Source organism: Desmodus rotundus, chromosome 4 (genome assembly GCF_022682495.2).
Source record: "Desmodus rotundus isolate HL8 chromosome 4, HLdesRot8A.1, whole genome shotgun sequence".
Lineage (NCBI taxonomy): Eukaryota > Metazoa > Chordata > Mammalia > Chiroptera > Phyllostomidae > Desmodus > Desmodus rotundus.
Genome location: NC_071390.1, coordinates 132,515,363 through 132,537,520, shown reverse-complemented (window position 1 = coordinate 132,537,520; position 22,158 = coordinate 132,515,363). Strand labels below are relative to the sequence as shown.

The following is a 22,158-nucleotide window of genomic DNA, read 5'->3' as shown; positions in this document are numbered from 1 at the left end:
AAAATGATGTTCTCTTTCTTTCTAGGAAGCTACAAAGTCAGAACTCACTAGGTCTTGTGGCTCCGTATCTTTTTTTTTTTTTTTTAATGAAAGGGAGGGGTATCTAACATCTAAAACTAATTTTTAACTGTTTTTTTTTTTTTCCTTTTGGCTCCATATCCTTTGAAAGTAGTTTCAAAATCTACTTTTAGTTCCAGGTTCATACCAATGTAATTTAAATTTTCAAGGACCCAACTTTTTGAATTAGGTATTCTAGATAACCTGACAAAAGCCGGACCCTTCTCCCACATAAATGCCGTACACATACACACACACACACACACACACACACGCACCCGTGACTGTACAGGAGGTTGCAGATTCATGGGCCCTTCGAAGTCTACAAGCCCCAAGATAAGAACTCGCAGAGCCCACTGTCATGCTTGCTCAAGGGTGAAGTGGGGCCTGAGCTCCGTCCCTGACCGTTCACTAAGCCGTGCGTATCCACCCGAAGGGAGTGCGGTTTCCTGGTTTGCGCAGATGCCTTATAGTCGCAGTGGTACTCGAACCAGATCACACCAGCTGTCAATCTGAGTCCACTGTGTACGTTTCCTCCCAACCTCATATTCAGGGACAGTCACATTGGTACCTTGAGATCAGCCATGGTGAGAGTATTTACACCAAGGAAATTAGCAAACCCTACAAAGAAGGGCAGTCCCCAAAAAGAGAGCCAGTTTTTGAACATTATCAGCGTATTGTGACATATGGGCTATTAGACGCCCTGAGGTCCTCTGCCCTATATTGTGATATATTTGAAATAAAAAAGCAGAAAACAATTTTAAAACCTACATCACAATTTCCTTTCAGTCTGTCCTAATTGCTTTTTGGCCGAAGGCCTACGGGCCTCCACTTGTTTTGAGCATAGACTTAACAGCTACAGATGTTAGCGAAGGTACTTGGAGAGGGCTGCTAGGAAAACCAGCTCCCATTCGATCCCAGCTGGTCTCAAGATACTGTGCAAAACTACAACCCTGTGTTTGAAAACATCTGCATCCCAAATAGTAGTAATTACCATAAGAACCATTAAGACAACAAAATAAAGCATGGCTGCATATTTTTTTAGGTAGGAATTAGAAGGAAGAACTATGGGAGAAAGGAAATGTAAAATCCCAGCCCTCCGTGCCACGCTGAGGGAGAAAGGCCCTGCCCATAGCGGGCATAAATCGTTGTAGACTGGTATCAGGCTTCTCCTGTAGGCCGTTTGAAGAACTGCTCTTCACAACTGAACTCTGTCTTGAGCTGAGACATCCTCTTAGGAAGGAAAAAAAAAAAAGAAAGTCAGGTCAAATGATTGATTCTAGTTTTGAATTACAGAGGGCTATTGATTTTTCATTAAGGTTCCTGTGCTGCTCTCAAGAGGAGGGAGAGAGAGGGGAAAGTAATTCATTGATCAGAGCGTAGGGCCATGTTCATTTATTGGCTTCCTGCCACATCCCATTATTCCCGATTCTAAATGTGTATTGAAGTCAGTTTGTTTTCATCATTGCCTCCTGTCACCAGAAATGTCTCCCGGTAACTATTAGTTTAATCGTCCTTTCCTCACAATAGTAATGAGTGATAATATCCAACACGACTCTGGACTCGTGAGTACTCGTCTGGGGCTGCAGCACTGCACCTCCTAAGGCTCCAGTTAGGAATCTGTCAGCACTCGAGTAGTCTAAAAGACAGAAATAGTTTGAGGATTTAACAAATATATATTTAATTTTTTTTAAAAGTACCATTTTTACCACAGTTTTAGATATTAAAAAATAAATAAAGGGATAGTGGGGAGAGGGGTTTACAGGAGCTACAATAAAGGACACACGGACAAAATCAAGGGGGAGAGTGGAGGTGGGGGAGGGAGGTGGGTTCCGCTGGGGTGGGGTGGAGGGATGGGGAGAAAATGCAGACAACTGTAATTGAATAACAATAAAATTTTTTAAAGGAAAAAATAAATAAATAATAAATAAATAAAGGGCTCTCCTGGAAAACCCATGGTTTTTGATCTATGAACCTTCGAGGGTTCAGGAAACCCACCCAAATCAGGCAGCCGACATCTATACCAAGCCACGAGAACCCAATCTACAGAACCACCAAATATTCCACTTTGCCCCCAAATTTCGTTTGCAGAGACAATCTTCAATCAGTCTGTACTATCTTGACTCACACTTGAACCTCTGTTTAATATGTTAGCAAGCTGAGGTCCAGAAAGACCAAACTACTCAGGATCACCCAAAAAGCTGGCGCAGTGGAGATTAGAATCCACATTCCCTGGCTTCCAGGTCACAGTCTTTGCTCTGTAACACCGTGCTGCCATTCTATTAATCTACCCTCTAAACTCATGTAAAATTTATAATCAATAAAAATCAGAAGTTGATGCTGACTTTAAAATCAAAACCTAAAATGCTGCTAACGATTTTTTCTTTTCCTGTATCTCAGGATAAGCCATTCCTACCAAGTGCTGCCTCACACCTAGGTGAAATAGTCAGCTGCTCACGTTATGTAATGTGAGTATTTACTTGCCTCCCAAGGGTATCCAATCTTAATCCCTCCAGACCATCTGCCAGGGGGTTCATGTATCTTAGCATCTCTGAATGAACTTCCCTAACACCCTGTAGGAGGTGGGAGGAATTCGCCCATTTTATAGAAGATTTGGCCGAGGCTACCCAGGAAATAATTTACAGAGCTGGGCTCAGAGTCTGGCCTTCTCACTTGGAGGTCTCTTTCTACTACACCACAGCTCCCTCTGGTGCCGAAGTTGACAGTGGGAACTAATAAAAACAACTGAAAAAACTATTGAAAAGATGAATACCAGCAAATCGAGCTGAAACATACCATACAAAAAAATATCCCATTCAGAGTAGCAATCAAGAATATAAAATGCCTATGAATAGTTATGACAAAAATGTGTGAAACTTGCATAACTAAAATCAGACAACTTTACTGGAAATATAAAATAAAACTTAACTAAATGAAGAGGCACAAAATGCTTTGTCTGTTCCCTCCAGTGGGATATTTTGAGGGAAAGCATGATAAATTATTATAAAAATCCTCAGGATAAACAGAGAATGCATATAAACACCAAAGATATTTTGAAAAATAAAAACAATGATAGAGTACTCCATCAAATATCAAAACGTAGTTTAGAACATTAGTATTTAAAACAAATTGAGAACCTGTGCAAAAATCAACAGACAGATGAATGGAATGAATTAGATGGCCATAAAACAGACTGCAGCTTCTACAGTAAAGAAACACTAGGTAATCAGAGGAGAAATGATCGCATATTGGAAAAAATTAAGCTACTCATTTACAAAGTACACCAAACTGTATTTCAAAGGAATTAAAGTGCTAAATTATTTTTAAATGCTACAAAGCAGGAAGAGACTAGAGATAAATACTTAACTTTTGAAAGTATTTTATCCCTATAAACCCGTAAAAAAAAAGGAAAAATAGATTTTACTACCTTCAAATGTAAAATGTCCATTTAAACATAAAAAAACACAAAAATTAGACATGCAAGTCACACACATGCAAAAAAATGTCCAACCTCACCAGCATTCAAAACACCAATTAAAATAACACCATGACAACATTTCTATCTGTTCAAATGGCAAGACTGTTGTAGACAGCAATGGGCAAGGTTCTAGCGAGACAGGCACTGTCGTACCACTGAGGCACTGGGAACACTTCACTATACCTTGCCCCTTCCCGGCATCACAGACCCTACACAGTCTACTCGCACTGGAGTTGTGTTCGAAGGTGTCAGACTGCAGCCATGCGGAGAGTAGACGGCTGGAAGGTACCAACATGATTGACTGCGGTACCGAAAGTTTAAGGTGGTGGTTCTGAAAGTTAAAGAATAGTGAGGAGTATACAGAAGATAATCTTGAAAAAACGTTCAACAAACTAGTAACCCTCGACAATACACAGCACACTGAACTGTATGGAAAGAGGGTGCAAAAATGTGAGGAATGGCACTTACATGTCAACAGCTTTTGCCACTAAGATCTTGAGAGTATAAGAAATAGCTTGAAAAATAGATACACTTTTTCATAATCTCCATAAATTATTTCATTAAGCAAAATAGGTATTTATATTATAAGAACTTAAATAAGACTTACTAGGTTTAGGACTCAGATTGGATAATCAGCGTGCATGTCGTTACAATTGGCTGTGGAGAGTATGTGTCAGTTTGGGTGCGACATCCATGCTCAAAGGATTCCTCCAAATTCCTCTAAGTTATAAACATACTCCAGCTGAGCCCAACTGCATAAATTGCACACTTATGACTCAGTGATAATATTAACCCTCCTTCCCCGAAACCATACGTGTAGGCCAGGGACACTTTCTTTCTGTGTACTATAGGGTATTTGGTTGCACGAAGGGTAAAAAAATATTCCATGAAAAATTAGGACTTGGATAGCCCTTTAGCGTTCCTTTTTTAAAGTTTCCTTAAAGAAGGAAAAATAATGGCTTAAATCATGAGACAATAAAACTAAGTGAAATGAGAGAATGGAAGCCATCCAACCTAACTTTCAATCCCCAATCTGTGTTCGTGACAAGTTATTTAACTTCTCTGAGACTCAGCTCCTTATTTGTAATTTGAAGGGAAAAATAATTTGTCAGAGTTGTTGTAAAGACTAGAGATATTATAAAACATCATCATTAAAGTAAGAGTTTACTGTTCCATGTATTTTCTGTATATTTTCTCAGATAATTCTCAAAACAATCCTATTCTTTTCCCCATGTAAGAAATTAGAAAACGGAGGCACGACTTGGCGATGGTCACAGGCTAGTAGGACAGCTGGGACTCAAGGCCAGGCGGCCTAACTCCAGAGGCTAGGTTCACTGCGACCACCCACTTCGAAAGGGCACTCTTGAAGTGGAAGCCGTTAGAAATAACACTAATAGTTGTTTGTTGTTTTCTTCTGACTTGCATAAACAGTGCTGCTTATTAAAGAGCTCCTTACCCCTTCATATTTTCATAGGCAATGCTGTTTTATATTTATTTTCCACTCAAAACTACAATATCATTAATACGTGGGAATTGGTTAAAAAATAACTCTTTAAATGGTTAAAAGTCCTACAAATATAAATCCTGAAGCTAGTGCACCTCACAGTTCAAGGTAAAATAGAATGGCTGATGTAAACCGCGCCAGGACACCATCAACATAAACCATCAGGGCACTATATATTACCAAGCAACCTCCACACGGTACATATATCTTGAGACAAGCAATATTTTTGACACCAATCACTTCCCAAGATAAAATACAGTCTGCAGGGGAGTAATTTCAACACCACATAAAATGGCACCATCCTACAAAAGAAACATTCATTCCATACCAAAAAAAAAAAAAAAAGCCATGCTCACAGTGTAGAGTAGTATAGCTACCAGACACAAAATAAATGCAGGTCTGTACTTCCCCCCAAATTGCTACATTTAGTCTTGTTTTCCAACCTAAATGTTAATTTCTTACCCACAAAAGAAAATGAATATTAAGAATCAGTCAGTTCTCAAATTTTGAAATAACTATATATTTACTCTATATTCTTTTTTTCCTTGAGATTCATTGGAAATTCTTGGCCAAAATAAACCATGATTCTAAACAATAGATATGATGCTGCTGATTAACAACAGATAAATAATTTCAACATACATTATCTCTCTCTCCCACTCTCCTAACAAGCCATACATTGATGATAGGTACCCACTACTTGTTGCCAGATCTAAAAAGGCTTTTTATGACTAGTGCATTTATTATTATTTTATTTTTATTGACTTTATTGGGGTGACATTGGGTAATAAAATTATATAGGTTTCAAGTGTACAATTCTATAATGCATCATCTGTATATTGTATTGTGTGTTCACCATCCAAAATCACATCCCTTTCCATCACCAATTACCCCCACTTTACCCTCTTCTACCTCCCCTGCACTTTCGCTCTGGTAATCACCATACTGTGTCTGTGTCTATGAGTTCTGTTTCACTCAATTCCTTTGCCTCTTTCACCCAGCTCCCCAATGCCCCTCCCCTCTAACAGCTGTCAGTCTGTGTCTGGATCTATGAGTTCATTTCTATTTTGTTTATTTTGCTCATTACATTCCACATATAACTGAAATCATATGGTATTTGTCTTTCTCTGATAGCCTATACTCTCCAGGTCCATCCATGCTGTCACAAAAGGTAGATTTCCTTCTTTTTTATGTCCAAGTAGTATTCCATTGTGTAAATGGTGTAAATGTACAACAACCTTTTTATCCACTCATCTACTGATGGACACTTGGACTGCTTCCAAATCTTGACTGTTGCAAACAATTCTACAGTGAACATAGAGGTGCATATACATTTTCAGATTAGTTTTTTGGGTTTCTTCAGATATATTCCAGAATTGGAATTGCTGGGTCAGAAAGTCATTCCATTTTTAATTTTTTAAGGAAACTCTCTACTGTGTTCCACAGTGGCTGTTCCAATCTGCATTCCCACCAACACAGCACTGGGGTTCCCTTGTCTTGACATTCTCTCCAGCACTTGCTGTTTGCTGATTCACTGATGGTAGCCATTTTTGCAGGTGTGAGGTGATATCTCACTGTGGTTCAAATTTGCATTTCTCTGATGATTAGTGATGTTGAGCATCTTTTCACATGTCTATTGGCCATCTGCATGTCCTCTTTGTAGAACTGCCTATTCAGATCCTTTGCTCATTTTTTAATTGGTTTTTCAGTTTTTGGGTGTTGAGATATTTAAGTTCTTTAAAAATTTTTGGATATTAACCCATCAGGTATAGCACTGGTGAACATGTTCTCCCATTCACTGGGTTGTCATGACTAGTGCATTTAACGCACCCTGTGACTAACATCAAGGCTGATATATTTTCATCTAGTTTAACACTTAGCATGTGGCATATTTCAGACTACTACGAACTCCACAAATCTTGCAGGCACATGTTATCACCACCCAACCACCATCAGGAGGAAACACGTGGTGGTGAGAGTTAAAAAATGCTTCTCAAAAACAGAAAATGCATTTTGCATATTTTAAAATCTCAGTTTAGTTCCATAAAGATTTTTTTTTAATTCCATGAAAAATTAGTGTTCCCTCTTTTAAGTTTTCCTGAACAATAATAACTTTAACCCCGAGGCTACAAAATTTAGTGAAATGAATCAGATCACAGAACCAACATGACCTAACTCAACAACCCATTAAATTTAACAGTAATTTTCTTTATGGTATTCTATGCCACAGGCCATTTGGTGGAGCTGGGACCAAACAATAACCAACCATTGGATTTTATCAACTGTTCCCGTGACATATTTTAAAAATGAAAGTGATTACCCCCACATTTCTCTCATTCTAAGAACATATGCACAGGTAAAGCCAAATCAGATCAACCCTAACCACAGACCATTTTACTATGATTTACAGTGGCAACCAAAACAATTATGCATTTGAAGTCAGTAAATATTAAGAGAAGCACCTGCAAATAGAGATCTATTTTTTAATATTTATTAAAAATTAGAAGTTCTCAGGCTCAATCTTTTAGACTTTGCCTAGAAATAAGATCTCATATTGATTCACAGTTTTCTCATTAAAAAATAATTACCCACATTAGAACATTATTTCATATTCCAAACAAACTAATGGAAGTAAATACATTGGAAGAGAAGGTAGTTACATGCTTCCAGATATCCCAGAAAAATACATACATAGATGAAATAACTACTAACATTTTTTTTTTCATTTTCACCAATAACGGTATTTATTTGGATATTTTGAGTGTGTCGGCTATCTCCCATATGGTAAATGTTGATTTTCTCAATGTCTCGATTTGATTTCTATCAACTTCAACTGGTCTATTAAACCATGGAGCATCATCCAGAGAGAAATCTCCAGCATGAAACTTCTCAAACCACCTTTGACATGTTCAATCAGTCACATTTTAAAAAGAGGGCTCTGGAGCATACCAATTGTCATGTAATCAAGAATTTGATTGACCTTTGTCCTTGTTCCTTGAAGGCAGACACTACATTCTTGGGATTTCCTAAGAAAAAAGGAGGGTCTTTGTAATTCATAAGCTTTGTCTCATACCTGATATGATGCTAATTAAGTGACTCATGGTAGGACACTGGAGAGCTCGGGAACTCCCAACCTCTGGGGACTGGAGACTGAGTTCAATTATGTGGACAATGATTCAATTAGCCATGCCTCCATGATGGAACCTCAATAAAAACTCTGGGCACCAAACTTGAGAAACCTTCCTGGGGGGTGAATGCATTGATGTGCCAGGAGTCTGATGCACCCTGATCCCATGGGGACAAAACACGGAAGTTCCACATTCAGAACCCTCCCGGAACCAGCCCTATGTGTCTCTACAGTTGGCTGGTCCTCAGTTGTACCCTTCATAATAAAACTATAACCAAGTAGATCTCTTTCCTGAGCTCTGTTAGCTCTTCTAGCAAGTTATTGAATCTGATGCGGGAAGGAGTTGTGGGAAATCCTTGGATTTGTAGCCTGTTGGTCATATGTGCAGGTTGCCTAGGGATCCCCAAATTTTCAGATGGCATCTGAAGTGAAGCAATGTTATTGGGGATCATGCCCTTAAAACTGTGGTGTCTGATGCTAATGTTCGGTGGTTAGCGTCCACCTCTTGCAGTACATCGCCATTGAAAAACAGAACGCTACCAGCAGCCACCTAATGCCTACTATTTTTTTGGCCTAAAAATGGCTAAGTGTCCTTTATAGCTCCCTCTCCCCACTGTCCCCCGCCATGGACAAAATCAAGGAGGAGGTTGGAGCGGGGGAGGTAGGTGGGTTCGGCTGGGGTGAGGTGGAGGGATGGGGAGAAAAGGCAGACAACTGTAATTGAATAACAATAAAAATTAAAAAGAAACAAAACATTGTTTTAAAAAAATGGCTAAGGAAAATCCAAGGGCAATGTATTGACTATCACAGCTATATAACTGGAGCATGACAGAAGAGAGAATAAAACCCAACTCTCCAAGGCTTTTATCTTTTTTTAAATTATATTTTATTGATTATACTATTGAAGTTGTCCTGATTTTTTCCCCTTGGCCCCTTTCACCCAGCACCCCCCCTCAGGCAATCCCCACACCACTGTTCATGTCCATGGGTCATGCATATAAGTTCTTTGTTTACTCCATTTCCTATACTGTACTTTACATCCCCATGGCTATTCTGTAACTACTTCTTTGTACTTCTTAATCCTCTTCACCCTTTCCTCCACCCCTCCCATCTGGCAACCATCTCCGTCTCCAGGATTCTGTCTCTGTTCTTCTTGTTTGCTTAGTTTGTTTTATAGATTTAATTGTTGACAGATATGTATTTATTGCCATTTTATTGTTCATAGTTTTGATCTTCTTCTTAGATAAGTCCCTTTAACATTTCATAGTAATAATGGTTTGGTGATGATGAAATCCTTTATCTTTTTCTTATCTGGGAAGCTCTTTATCTGCCCTTCAATTTTAAATGCTATCTTTGCTAGGTAGAGAAGCATTGGCTGTAGGCCACTGCTTTTCATAACTGTCAATATTTCTTGCCAGTCCCTTCTAGCTTGAAAAGTTTTTTTGAGAAATCAGCTGACAGTCTTATGGGAACTCCCCTGAAGGTAACTAACTGCTTTTTTCTTGCTGCTTTTGAGATTCGCTCTTTATACTTAACCTTTGTCATTTTAATTATTCTGTGTCTTGGGGTGAGCCTCTTTGCATTCATCTTTTTTGGGACTCTCTGTGCTTCCTGGACTCACATGTCTATTTCCTTCACCAAATCAGGGAAGTTTTCTTTCGCTATTTTTTCAAATAGGTTTCCTATTTCTTGCTCTTCCTCTTCTCCTTCTGGCACCCCTATGATGTAAATGTTGGACTTCTTGAATTTGTCCCGGAGATTGCTCATACTATCTTCATTTTTTTTTTTTTTTGGATTCTTTTTTCTTTTTGTTGATCAGATTGGTTGGGTTTTTTTTTCTTCCTTATGTTCCAAATCATTGATTTGATTCTTGGTTTCACCCACTACTGTTGTTTCCCTATAAATTGTTCTTTACTTTAAATTAGTATATCCTTCATTTCTGACTGGGTCTTTTGTATGCTGCTGAGGTCCTCACTAAGATCCTTGAGCATCCTTATAAACAGTGTTTTGAACTCTGCATCTGATAGATTGCTTATCTCCATTTCATTTAGCTCTTTTTCTGGAGTTTTGATCTGTTCTTTCATTTTTGCCATATTTCTTTGTGTCCTCATTTTGGCAGCCTCCCTGTGTTTGTTTCTATGTATTAGGTAGAACTGCTTTGACTCTGAGTCTTGGTAGTGTGGCTTAATGTAGTAGGTGTCCTGTAGGGTCCAGTGGCACAACCTCCCCTACCACCCTCGAGCTGGGTACTCAAGGTGTGCCCCTTTGTGTGGGCTGAGTACACCCTCCTCTTAGAGTTGAGACTTGGTTGCTGTTGACAAGTCAATAAGATGGGTTTACCCAGGCCAGTCAGCTGTAAGGATTGACTGTGACCACTTCCCACCAACCTCTGCCCTCCGTGGAGGATCAGCTGTGCAGGGGCAAGGTTATGGTGCTCCAATATGGTCTGTAGCTGTCCTGAGTGTACTGGCTCTGGGGTTTCCTGTGTGGTGCAGTCCAAGGTCAACCCTGACCTGTGTTTCTCCCAGGGACACCCTGCGTGAGCTCTAAAGCCATCTGAGATGGCTGCTACTTGTGCTAGGCTTGGAGATTTCAAGGCAAAGCCAAGCTGGGAATCTAGGCTGGCTGCTGCTAGTGCCAGGCCTACAGATCACTAAGGCTAGTTGTTGTTGAGAGGATTTAGGAAGTGTGCAGCATGAGCCAAGACCAGTCATTCACATGAAAAAGCAGCTTGGGTGGGCCTGTAAATTGTGTAGAGCAGTCTCTGGGGATCTCCAAGGTAGGTCAAACAGTGTTAGTCAGGTTGATGGAGTCTCAGATATGGCACTAGCTTGCTGGCTCTGTGGCTCAGTGGGGCAAACATTTAGAAAAGGGACAATGGCCTCTGGTTGCCTTGACGCCAGACACTTCAGTTTTTCCCAGTATGTCACTGGTTCCTTTCAAACTGCTACCCTGGTGCTGGAGTTCAGAGGGAGTGAGTCTGAGTAGGTGAGTCCATGTGTGGGTACTTTATAAGGAACTGCTTGGAGTTCCAGCAGTTTCTTCCACCAACTCAATCCTTGCTGGTTTTTGCAGCCAGAAGTTGTGGGGACTTATCTTCCTGGCACTGGAACCCTGGGCTGGGGAGGCTGGTATAGGGCTGTGACTCCTTGCTCCCGAGATATCCCTCCCAAGTTTTTATCCAGCACACGTGGGTGTGGGACCAGCCCGTTCTGTGTCTGCGCCCCTCCTACCAGTATGGATGAATGTGGTTTCTTTAATTCCATAGTTGTCAGACTTCTATTCAACATGACTTCTGACAGTTCTGAATGATGGTTGTTGTATATTTTACTTATAATTATGATGTGATTGTGTGAAGAGGCAACACGTCCACCTATACTGCCATCTTGACCAGAAGTCCTCCAAGGCTTTTTTCCGCCCTGAAAGACAGAATGCCTTGCCACATATCATGGAATCATTCATGTATCTGCAAGCTCAGGCCCAGTTTTAATATCCAAGAAAATACATTGACAATGTTCTGTTACGTTCTGAAAGACATCAAGCTTGATCATTGCCTCTAAAAGAATAAGATTGTAACACTGTCCCTGAAGAATTTGGAACTAAATAATATAGTTTCCATCTTCACATTTTATAAAATATTGATGGAGTAGTCTGCACACTAAATTTTTAAAAATATGTCTTTTTCGTTACCTACAATTCCTTGGATATATCCACTCAACTTCAGATTTGTAGGCATTTTCTGTTTCTTTAATTCATTTTCTAACACTAGCAATATAAAATAGACTGACACTTAATATTTGAATCAGAAATGAATTCTAAATATATGTCGAATCTATAATCTCCAGTCCTTTAGAGTTTATGTAATGGCTTTATAAAGAGAGTCACAACACAAACATGAATACAAGGGGGAACCCAAAATAGAAGTTGGAATTGATTTATAAAAAATTGTGTATTTATCCTTATATGTTTAAACTTCAGTTACCTTCAAAGTACTCACTATTTGATGCAATACACCTATCACGACTTTTTCTACCATCCAAAACAGTTTTTGAACTCATCGATTTTGAGGCCTTTTAGTGCTTCTGCCATTTTCTTGTTCCACCTCTTCCACACCAGCAAAACATTTCCCTTTGAGGACTTTTTTCATCCGGGGAAATAAACAAACAAAAAAATGTCCCTCAGGGTAAGACCAGGAGAATAGGGAGGATGGGGTGTGGGGATCATGCCATTTTTGGTTAAAAACTGCTGAACACTCAGAGCAGTGTAGGAAGGTATGCTTATAAATCACCCGTCATGAAATAGGCAAATGTATTGAAGGATTTTTCAAAAAATTTCACTGAAGCCAGACACAGCTTCACAAGGCCAACTGGTACACTGACTCAGACGGGTTCCTAGAACACTCACCTAGCGGAGGAGGCTTGTACTACAAGAGGCCCTCCCTCCAGACAATAATTCCATAATCCCACTCATAGACTCAAAATAAATTATTTCATAACAAAATTTCTTTAGGTATATTTGGATTTATCTCTTGTAACTCTTTTCCTTTATTTTGAAAGCTAAATTGTATTAAAACCAAAGATTATAGTGATATGATTCTAGACATAACATTGTATCATAATATAAAGCCATCTATTTTTTCTCAAAATACAATCAATATGGAACTCTTCTTCCCACTAGAAATTACTCAGATTTATTTTGCCATGTGATTCCTTTAAGTGAAAATTTTCTGAACTTTGCATTCTTTGTTATATAGAAACTACTTTATTTTTTTCTAAAAGAAAGTCCATACAAAAATGTTTTTATTTGCTAATAGAATGATAGAATTACAAAAATTAAAAAATCTCAGAAATAAACAAAAGAAAGTTAAATGATTTACTCAAAGTCATGCCATTTTTGAAGTTAGCAAGTACCTTAGCTGGGATTTTTGTTGCAGAATTTGGGGCTATTTCTACTACTTACCATTGCTCCCATCATTGGTACCGCAGTGATTTCCAGGGGTGTTTAGAAGGACGCAATTAAAGAACACAAGCCCGTTTCAGTAAGAATAAGCGATGATATCTTACCTTATACAACTTTTCATTTTGACCATTTTCAAGTAAGCGTAACTGAACGCTAAGACCTGGGAAGTCTTTACATGACAGCGCGGAAGAAAAGTGGAACAACGCCCACCAAGTTCCGGATGATGGAAAGTATTGGGGAGTGCACAGCAACTCTGTTGTTTCACTCTGCATATTTGCACGGTTTGAAATTTTTGTAACACCCATGTCTTACTTTTGTAATTATGTCAACTTTGAAACTCAAAGATACCTGAGGAGATTTTTGCTGTTTTGAAACTTTTTAAATTGTTTTTGACAATCTCCAAAATCAGGCTGACTTACTTTTACACAATAAAAAATAACAATTAACAAAAAATGCTCTCCTCCACGGCCACAGTGTGCTAATTCTGGGACATTGTTTGTGGCTGTGGATCAAAAAACATCAGACTGAACCACATATCATTTTAAAATTTGAGGGATGGACATCTAAGGGGCCCGGGGCATTGGCAGACTCCATTCTGTCACTAAGAAGCACAGAGGACACGGCACTCAAACCCACGAAATCACAAAGGGTATAAATAGGTCACTGCTGGTTCAGTCACCGTAGTTTTGTAAACTAGGACTGAATCTCACCAATGCAAAACAAGGTAGCTGGTAAATTAAATTAGATGATCTCAGTATATCTAGGTGTACTATTCTGCGTTACTGAGCAAATGTTTAGGAAGAACATCCAAGAACTCAATCTAAGCATTATAAAACCATTCAGATCAATTAACATATACATATGTAATGGATATAAGGAGTTAAATACAAAATAAATGAATTCCCAAAGTGTAAAACCATCTGTGCCATGTCTTACAAGGAATTTAAATACTTTTAAGAGTGAAAAAACAATCCGAAACAGAGCTAGAATAATTGTAGTATACATATAAAAGGCAGGCATTTGACAAATTTAGCAGGAAAACGTTACAATATAATATGACAGGCCAGTCAGAAGATAATTACAGGATTTAAAAACTTGTAGGGCAGAACAGATATTGAGGTCTGGAAAGGAGACAACAGGATGAACTCAGCCCATCTCTGAGACTGTATACAGCTGATCTGAACTGAGGCCGTTTACCCATGTGAGATCTGAGCCTGGAGCGCCCCCACCCCACCACTGTGATAGAGTTTGGCCCACTGTTACCTTTTGAAGGTTACAACGAGACTTTAAAACAAACTTCTGTTGGTGTCCCTGACATTAGATTAACCATGGACCAGAAGTATTTTAGAATCTACGTCTCAGGTAGACATTATTAACATGCCCTTCTAGCAACAAAAGGTCTTGAGGATCTCACTGAAGTGTTACAAATTCTGTCTCCATCTCATAAGCCTGCTTTCTTTGTTCTAGAAATAGGCTAATTTTGATATTCAAATACACAGGACAGGCATTTTGATAGCATGATATCAGGATCAAATAATGTCAGCTGCCATCTGCAGCAGCAGGCAAAGATGAGACACTCAGTGGAAGCTTGTCTAATGTAGATGAATGGCAGTATCTAAATAGAAAAAAAGTAAATAACAGAGAGAGGCAGAAAGACAGAGAGAAGAAGAGAGGAAAGAAGGAAAGAGAGAACAAGCAATAAGCGGTGCATTTGAGTGGAACAGGGAGTCAAACTGGATAATTTATGCCTAAACCCATGGGTCTTCCATAGCACAAGCTCCTATTGGACATGAGCAGTGTGATTTGGTAGAAAACATGATTGATTTAATGTCAGAAGATTTGATTCTAACTAGCACTGTGACCTAAGATGAGTCACTTAACCTTGGCCTCAGTTTCATTTTTAAAATAAAGGCATTAGATTAGATTATCTTCATATTTCCTTCAAGATCTAATATAGTGTGATTCCATTTCTCTTTTTGCTGTATAGCAATTATAATCAAGTCATCAGACAGAAAAGAACCTCAGCAGATTATCAAATTAATGAGGATAAAATGAAACCCAGGATTTACAAGCCCCTTATAAACTACTACATGCTCTACAAGTGTTAGGTATTATTTTCTCCATTATTAATACAAAGCATCTGATGTAGAAACTAAAATAAAAAACACTTTGGTTAAAATTTTCCAAATCTCTAAAAGTGAGGACATGTATCTCTATTCAAGCAAATGCCAAATTCGATATGTACTTACACTTTATTCTATCTTTTTCAAACCTCTTCTTAGGGTTATTTGGAAGTGCCATAATGGAGTCATAAGTAACTGATGTTCGTGTGTGCCATTCCAACTCGATAGTAAGCGTCTTCAGAGTAGAAATCATCTCTACACATGCAAAAACCAATGTCGCATGAGAAAACGTGTATGAAAATTCCATAGGGACTGGAAAGAGCTGTGCAGATTCCACATTCCTCATGCACTATAAAGTGCTACACAAAGTGCCTTGTAACCTAAAGAACAGGAAAAAAAAGAAACAGTGTCAATGAATGTTGGTTAAATTTAAATTATTTGAATCAAAGGATTTAGGTTCAAAAAGTTGTTCTGAACAGAGGTGTCATACATATATAACAATGAGTATATTGATGAACCCCTTTCAGGTTGACTGCTAAGAGTTTATTGGATAAGACTTGAATCAAAAACAAAAGGAAGAATTTAACCCCATCTCTACAGTCAGAATCCAGTAACTATTAACTTGCCAAAGATGTCAAGAGTGGATAATAACCTGATATCCCTGATCCTAACAAGAACTGTAAAGAGAACTATATTACAAAAAATGTTAATGAAAATAGAAAAAAGCAAAAGATACATTATAAAATAGATGGATAAACAACAGCCATTCTCTAGTTTATCAATTGCTTTGACTGTGACTCTGTACAATGTCCAAAAATAAAACAACTGGAATACAAGTCATTTTTGAGTGCTATGTTCTATAGTCTCATATTTTGCCTTTATATTAGTATTACAATGATACAAATCTGAATTGTTTGGCTCATTGTCAACATAAATTTCAAACAGGAAACATAATGCAATAGAATGAAAAGATTAAAAAAGTAAAACCAAACTTCTTTTCAGATGTACACAAACTCAGTGACTTTACAATTCACTCTTTGCAACAGTCTCTGATTACACAATCTGGTGAAGTTTCTGTGAGCTTTTTCTATGTTATCAATCCCCTCCCATGATATTTCAATCACTACAAACTTGAATTCCCTCCCACAATATTCTTGCAGATTCTTGAGTCCTTTAACTGATAGTAGTCATTGCTTTTTCTGTCTCTCTTTTAATTCCTAGTCTTGCTATTACTGACAAAACTACAACATCCTTTAAAAAGAAAAGTAAAAGAGACAAGTAGGTGACTCGAAGGTATTACCATAAACTATTCAGTAGTAACATTGAACACACAAACACTTTCACTAGCAATTCTAATATCTTCTGATTTGCTTTATTGGGCATATTTGGATGTTCAAAACAATTTGCTAATAAAATGTCTGTTACAGTTGACACAGTAAGTTAACCTGTAAGTAGGAGGTATAGGACCTCACCAGGCTTCATTGGGAATGCCTGCCTTTGGTCTGTTTCCTAGATGAGAGAAAGCAACGTGCATTAGGGAAGAAGCTCAATATGTCAGCTGGTGGAATGCATACAATACCTGCCTAAGGGATATCAGTTCAGTATCAACCTCTTTATCATGATGACTTCGTCAGCTGTTTGTTCATTAATTTCTCATGCACAAACTCTACAGGCAGATATCAAATCATAATAAATGCCAGCTATGACAGAATAGGAGGCACAATGTAAATAAGACTACACATTTAGAAAAAGGAATGTAAAAATATAAACATATTTAAATATTTTCTTTTGATAAAGTCTTAAATTTTACAACCACAAAATCTCATTGCAAAAACTTATACCAGTAATTTATTATTACTAATAATACTATTTGTTATTACTAATACTATCCTGCTGATGAAATTTGTGTTAATGCTCTTAATATCTTCTTCTTCTTCATCATTATATTTGCAGAATGATCCAGTGAAAGAAATTCAAATAAATGAAAAAGTATTTCTAAAATGAATGTATTAAGAGAGAATACCCTTTGAAATTATGATATTTATAAACTGGTTGGGGAGGATACTTTTAATTTTAAAAATCTTCTCAAAGGATTTATTAGAGGGTTTAACTTGAAAAACATTTAAAATATAACTTTTTAGGAAACGCATTTACTACTAAAACCTACATTATTAAAATTCCTAAGTTAGTCCAATTATCTGCAGATTGACTGAGGTCATTGCTCTGCCCGAGGTCCTGTCCACCATATCGTCACCACATCATAGCAACATTGCCCATTTGATTAAGGAAAAACATACCAGCTCTGAAAATTTAATGAGCTCTGTTCTGTAAAGTGAGACTATAGAACAAAGGGCTATTGTTACTGTGTGTTCTTACACATGTTGACCTACAAACATTTAGTACTAATTTTCAAAATTAGGAAATAAAGGATTCTCGGGTTTATGTTCTAAGAAAGAAGAGAAAAACGTGCAATGTTTTAATACAAAAATTATCCCAAAACTGAATTTTAACCACCGAATGTGACCCTTATCTTCTCCTATTAACTTCTGCTAACAATTAGCAAAGCCTAATGTTTCTCCTCCTTCTGTAGTGACAAATCAGGAATACAAGTGACACAGCCCAAAACCCACAGCAGGAATGAAAGAAGCCCAAGGAGCACAGATAATCCAAAAATCCTAAATACCTTAGTGGTGGTCACATTTTGCTAAGCTCTAGGAAGCACAGCTCGATTGCATTCTCCTCCTTTAGGCTCTAGAAACCGAGTGCGCATTTCTTTAAAGAGCAGAAGAAGAGGCCCTTTTCGTCTACCACTAGAGGAAAAGGTGTTCACGTCCTCCATGATGGTGTCGTGGCATATGGTTTGAAATCACAGTCACCATTTGCACCAACTTGTCCGCCAAACTCTCAGAAGATAATGAATGTATCCTGCTACTTTTTCAGCAAAACCAAAAAAATTCTCTTTCCAGCCATGAAGCCTAAAATATGTATTTCCCAAAATCATTATCACACATGGTTCATCCATTCTCTCAATATAGGTGGCCACATACAATAAACATTATAAAGCAAATCTGCACCTCTATCTATACACTTCATTCAACTACACAAGCTTTTATTAAAGGCAATAATTAAAAGCATATGCTTTAGAATCAGAAAGACCTGAATTCCAAGTGTGACAAGGAGGCCTTTTATTAACTGTGTGAGTTTGAACAACATACTTAATTTCTTTGAGTTCCAATTTTTCAAAATATATAATATGAGAATAATAAATTATTATTGTGAAGATTAGAAAGATAATGCATGCAAAGTGCTTAGCATTTTGCTTCTTGACCTCTAGAACAGAGTACTCGCACCCCGTATTTGAGCCTTTGCTCCAGGCTGGTGAGTTGTTGGGTTTTCAAAACGTATTATATATTTATACTTATTATATACATATAAATATATTTAATTCTGCTTTTCCTTATTTCCTCTTTCTTATGCACTTTTATTCTTCTCTTCCTTTTCTCCCTCTCACTCACCTCCAAATTTTCTCTCCAAGGTGAAAATGGGTAGAGGAATATGGTGACGAAGAGGAAGGTTGGTCAAACAGTCTTCAGACTTTGAAGGAGGAGACCGTTAATTTCCCATCTTTCTTCCTCCATCTACCACACATACATGCACACACACACATGCACTCACTCACTTACACATAATATTTACTTGGTGTTAATTCACTCAAGTGACTGAGCTGCAAAAAACATACCATATACCAAAGTGACCAAATCTGAGTCACAATTTTTCTTTATATATCTGTCCGCAAATTTAATTACCTTTTGCCTTTTAGCAATAAAACCTTCTCAAAATGAGAAAAACAAGTGAGAAAAATCCCATTTCAGTTCTAAAGTGAGGCTAATTCTTTCTCTGATTATATAAGAAATTAAATCCTCGGGCCTCCGTAGATTTCACATCTACATGGAAAGACAGTAAAAATTTGACTATTGTTTCTTTGAATAAAGAACAATCAGAGCAAACAGACAACCTACTAGTCATACAACAGCAGCATTTGATTTTGCAACAATTTCTACTTTGGTACAGACAACATGCATATAAACATGTATATCTTCTAAAATGTTAGGATAAGATAAACATTTTCAAGATAAACACTAGTAATCAGAATTTTTCATGAAAATAAATACTCTGTCCAATAACAAGAAAATAATCTAATTCCTCAAATTAGTATCAACTTATTTTTATTAATTTATAGAAATATTTAATTCTACATTTAAAAAATACCAATTATAAAAATTATTCTGGAATTTTTCCAAAACAATCAAAAGTATAGAATGAGTCATCTAAATTTCTCAAAAGTAAAACTATAAGTGATCTGATGAATATGATCTCCTCATACCAAGAGATCTGGGAGAGAGAACATCTTCTTTGATTTAAGAACTCTGAAATAGAAGTAGGGGAAGGTAATTGTCTTAATCACCTCTTCACTTACCCTGCTGGAAATGCAGATAGTATATGAAAAATAACCTGACTTAGAAAACTTCATCTGCTGTGGTTCCAAAAAATATTGGCTGACTAGTAATTTTTTCTTGATGGTGCACACAAATGTATCTATAATAAAATCCATAATAAGATAAATTTTTATAACTTGATTTTGCATTTCTTTCCACAAGGGTAATTTTAATGGCAACAATGATAATACTGTCCCATGTGGATAAATGAAGGACTTGGTATAACATGTACGCTGTCCTCTTCATTCCCTTAGTGGTTTCGTGATAAAGACCTGGGGTGGGCTTTTTTTTTTTTTTTTTAGTTTTATCTTCAATGCTGAGCAAGTGTCTTTAGCTCCTCTACCTCTCTCAGCTGCGCAATTGATAAAACACCTTCTGTACATATATCACAAAGTTATGACTCTCGATTCATATTGAAAAAAATCTACCAGTTATAGGGGCAAAGAGCTTAAATAGTCTTGCATATTCAATAAGAACATATCCTGGGGGCATTTATCTAGTATGACACAAACATAAAATCATTGTACTCAAATTTCCATAGATCAAAGAATACATTTTATTTCCCATGGGAATTCTTTAAGAGCCTTAGTTTTACAATGGTATTGCTTTCTTTAATTTATTTTACATTTCGGTAAACACAGAAACAAGATTATAATATAGAAAATGTGTATGTATGGCACATACATTCTTCCTTTTTTAACTTCCTTATATATGGACATCTTTTTTCTTCAATTAACAAAATAAACTCGAGCCCTGGCTGGTGTGGCTCAGTGCATTGAGTGCCAGCCTATGCACCAAAGTGTCGCTGGTTCAATTCCCAGTCAAGGCACATGCCTGGGTTGCAGGCAAGGTCCCTGGTGGGGAGCACATGAGAGGCAACCACACATTGATGTTTCTCTCCCTCTCTTTCTCTCTCCCTTCCCTTCTCTAAAAGTAAATAAATAAAATCTTAAAGAAAATAAATAAATTCTATCACGTATATATACTTTTTAGTCCCTCACACATTATCTGACATATAAAAAATGCTCAACAACAAGTTTCACTTATTCATTAATTTGTCACATATAGTGGTACCTCGGTAGTTGTCATTAATTTGCCCTGGAACTTGCAATGAGCGCCAAAACCAATGAGTACCAAATGAATTTTTCCCATAAGAAATAATGATACCAGAAATAATTTGTGTAAGTTCCATAGAACTTTCACATTTTACTGGGCTAATATTAAGTAATAAAGTTGTTTTGTAATTCAGAACCTTAAAACTAAAAAGACATGGATTAAAAAAGCAATTAATTACATAAAAATAAAATAAAATTTAACTTCACTTTACCCGTATTGAGAGGAGTTCGTGACATAACAGGATGGTGGCGAGGTAGAGGAGGAAGAGGAGAGGTGTTCATTGTTTCCAAGACAATTTTAGGGAGTTTCTCAGGGGGTTCTTCTGTTTTCTGTCTCTTGGCTTCACTAAACACTGTTGAAGATTCAAATATAGGAAGTTTCACTAAAAACGTACCAAGAGAAATCTGTTTCTGTCTATGTCTCAAAATGTTTCTAAAGTGTGACATTGTTCATTAAACAGGTCCACACTTCAGCTTGCTAGAGCTTTGTCTGGGTGATACTTCTCCACAAAGTTTTGAACTTCAACTCACTTACAGCACTTGTTTTATCAGTGCAGGAGACACTTCCTCCCTTCTCTCCTCCTCTCCTGAAAAAACTCCCTCAGCCACTCTCTGCTGCTGCTCCTTTTGAAGTTCCTGTGGCTCCTCCATGCCGAGCTCTGCTCTGCGCTCCTCTGCTAACTCTTTGACATCTGCAGCATTGACCTCCAGGCCATGGACTTGTTCAGAGACACAGTATGCTCCACTGCTGGGCTACCAGGATCATCCTCAAAGTCTTCAAGGTCCCTTGGAGTTACAGCTTCTGGCCATGATTTCCTTCCAGGCAGAGTTCACCGTCTTGTAAGAGACTTCACACCAGGCCTCATCTATGAGAGTAACACAGTGGACGATATTAAAATGGTCCTTCCAGAACTCTCTGAGTGTCAACTGTGTATCTGACGTTACTTCAAAACACCCCTGAAAAAGGACCTTTGTACAGTTTTTTGAAGTTGGAAATGACCTATAGGTCCAGGGGCTGGAGCAGAGGAGTTGTGTTGGGGGCAAGAACTTCACGGCTATGAAACTGAGCTCCTCCTGGAAGTTGTCTTCCAAGCGTGCAGGATGAGCAGGAGCATTGTCCGTAACTAACAAAGGCCTCGGAGGCAGTTCGTTTTCCTGCAAATATTTTTTCACACCGGGGCCAAAAACTTCATTCATGCACTCTGTAAAGAACTGCCTCGTCACCCAAGCCTAAGTACTAGCCTGCCACAGCACACTTAACTTGCTTTTTATCACATTCTCTCTCTTGAAAACTCCCGG

At 37.8% G+C, this 22,158-nt stretch overlaps 1 long non-coding RNA gene across 1 annotated transcript; it reads right to left on the bottom strand.

Annotated features, from left to right (window-relative positions):
• Positions 1-1,390: 1,390 nt before the first annotated feature.
• On the bottom strand, positions 1,391-21,719 carry LOC123478307 (uncharacterized). The gene is made up of 3 exons (XR_006653478.2): positions 21,072-21,719; positions 15,375-15,628; positions 1,391-1,696 (listed from the first exon to the last, which is right to left on the bottom strand). It is a non-coding gene; the product is annotated as an uncharacterized lncRNA (long non-coding RNA).
• Positions 21,720-22,158: the final 439 nt, after the last annotated feature.